Source organism: Equus asinus, chromosome 17 (genome assembly GCF_041296235.1).
Source record: "Equus asinus isolate D_3611 breed Donkey chromosome 17, EquAss-T2T_v2, whole genome shotgun sequence".
Classification (NCBI taxonomy): Eukaryota; Metazoa; Chordata; class Mammalia; order Perissodactyla; family Equidae; genus Equus; species Equus asinus.
The window spans coordinates 12,888,754-12,891,813 of NC_091806.1; the positions used below are offsets into that span (position 1 = coordinate 12,888,754).

Sequence of the window (3,060 nt, forward strand, 5' to 3'; positions counted from 1 at the left end):
TCTCAATGTTAGAATTGCTATCATAAAAAAGACAAGAGAGAACAAGTGTTGGTGAAGTGGAGAAAAGGGAACACTTGTGCACTGTTCTTGAGAATAAATTTGTGCAGTGACTATGGAAAACAGTATGGAGGTTCTTCAAAAAATAGAACTACCATATGATCCAGTAATCTCACTTCTGGTATATACCAAAGGAAATGAAACCAGGATATGGAAGAGATATCTGCACTACCATGTTATTGTAGCATTATGCACAGCGGTAAAGATATGGAAACAACCTAAGTGTCCATCAATGGAGGAATCAATGGAGAAGATGTGGTATATATGTACCTGGAATATTATTCAGCCATGAGAATGAACAAAACCCTCTCATTTGTGACGAGGATTTGTGACATGGATGAACCAAGAGGGCAGAAAGCTAAGTGAAATAAGCCAGACAAGGCCCTGCATGATATTACTTACATGTGGAATCTAAAAATCAAACAAAACAAAAAAACTCAAACTCACAGAAAGAGAGAGTACAAAAATAGTTGCCTAGGGTCTGGTGCTGGGGGATAAGAAGAAATTAGTAAAAGGGTACATACTTTCAGCTATAATATGAGTAAAATCTAAGGATCTAATGTAAGATATGGTGACGTAGTTGGTAACACTATATTATATGATTGAAAATTGGTAAGAGAATAGAACTTAAGTGTTCTCACCAAAAAAAAAAAAAAAAAGAGATAAATATGTGATACGATGGATGTGTTAATTAACTAGATGTTGGAAATCCTTTCACAATGTATATGTATATCAAATCACCATCATGTACACTTCAAATGTCATACAATTTCATTTGCAAACTATACTTCAATAAAGCTAAAAAAAGGAAAAGACAAAAGAGAAGAAAGAGATAATAAGAGAAAAATGCAATGATGTTAAGAAAAATGTAAGCTGTGAACTTGAATGGAACCCAAATCAGAATATCTTGTGATGAATTAGAAAGAACCTTGTACTGAAGTCAGAAAGCCTGGTACTGAGTCTGAGCACCCACCACTTTTCTGGATGATCTTGGGTAAATAACCATTTCTCTGAACCTTCATTTTCTAATATATAAACTTTAATTAGATTTCTAATATTTAATGCTGAATGAATACATATTGACCAAATAAAGAGTTCTTAAAAAACATATGCTGTAAAGTGGTTTACACTGTCTAACGTGTTACAAATAAGGTGAATTGATTACAGTTAATGTTTGTTTTCTACAGGTTTCTCAGTAGCTACATCCAGCACACCTCAATGGATTCTTTGGTGAATATAAATAACATGACTGAGTTAACTATCACTTGTCTTCTCTAGAATCTAGAGGTGCAGAGAGAGTGATTTGTGGTGTTTCTTCCCATATACCTGGACACGCTGGTTGGCAATGGCCTCATCATTGTGACAGTCAGCATCAGTAAGAGTCTGCATTCCCCCATGCACTTATTTTTATATTTTCTGCCTTTTAAATTATTATTATTATTAATTTAAAGAATTTTTTTGACTTTTTAAAATTGAGGTAACATTGGTTTATAACATTATTATATAAATTTCAGGCATACATCATTATATTGCAACTTCTGCATAGACTACATCGTGTTCACCACCCAAAGACTAATCACGATCCATCAACATACACAAGTGCCCTGTCAATCCTTTTGCCCTCCTCTCTCTCCCCTTACCCTCTGGTAGCCACCAATCTAATTTCTGTAACTATGTGTTTGTTTGTTGTTGTCGTTTTTTTCTTCTACTTGTGAGTGAGATCATACTGTATTTGACTTTCTCCATCTGACTTAGTTCACTTAGCATAATTCCCTCAAGGTTCATCCATGTTGCCACAAATGGCAAGATTTCATATTTTTAAAATAACTGAATAGTATTTCATTGTGTATATATACCACATCTTCTTTATCCATTCATCCCTTGATGACAACTTAGGTTATTTCTAAGTCTTGACTTGGAAAAAATACCCCATGTATTTCTTCCTTAGATATTGTCCCTGGTGGAGATCAGTTACACCTCTACCATTGTCCCTAAAGTCATCACAGACTTACTTGCTAATGTTAGAACCATCTTCCTGAAGGGCTGTGTGGCTCAGATATTCTTCTTTTACTTCTTTGGACTTACTGAGACCTTTCTGCTCACAGTAATAGCCTATGACCACTATTTGGCCATCTGCAAACCCCTTCACTACATACCATCATGAGTCACCCTGTGTCATCTTCTTGTGGCTGCTTCCTGTCTAGATGGTGTAATTCACTCCATGATTCAGATCCTTGTCACTGTCCAATTGCCCTTCTGTGGTCCCAATGTAATTGACCACTGCTTCTGTGACTTCCATCACTTATTCAAGATTGCGTGTGTTGATACCTCTGTGGAGGGGGTTATTGTGTTGGCTAAGAGTAGATTGCTATCTATCTTTTACCTTCTCATCCTGGTGTCTTCTTATATTGTCATCCCGCTCAACTTGAGAAACCATTCTGCAGAGGGGAGGCACAAAGGCCCCTCCACATATGCTACTCACATCATGGTGGTCATTGCGTTCTTCGGACCTCCATCTTCCTCTACAGGCGACCCTCCTCCACCTTCACTGAGGACAAACTTGTGGCCATGTCCTACACGGTCATCACCCCCATGCTGAACCCCATCATCTACACCTTAGAAATGCAGAAGTGAAAATTGCCATAAAGAGGTTGTGAGGCAAGAATGTGAATTCAGTGGTGGAACAAAAATGAAAACTTGTAAAAAATGAACATGTATAGCGTGACTAAATATGCATTCTGATTTTAGTCAACTATGAGGAAGAAAGCAAATGTTAACCTATTCATATTTTTTGTTGTATTTTAGACAAGCCCCTCATATTACATAATATAAATCAGAAGTTTTATAGATATCTGTGTTCAGAGAATGCTAAAAATTGAACTGCATTCCTTTTCTTCTTTAGTGGTTTATACTGCAAAGTCCATAGACTTCAGAGAGGGATCACTTAGCCTGGAATCCCGCTCTATCATCTTCCACCTGTGCAACCTTGGGTTCATTCACTTT

The 3,060-nt window shown here is 36.8% G+C and overlaps 1 pseudogene; it reads left to right on the forward strand.

Annotated features, from left to right (window-relative positions):
* The first annotated feature begins 1,359 nt into the window (after window positions 1-1,359).
* Window positions 1,360-2,714, forward strand: LOC106843959 (olfactory receptor 4B1-like; annotated as a pseudogene).
* Window positions 2,715-3,060: the final 346 nt, after the last annotated feature.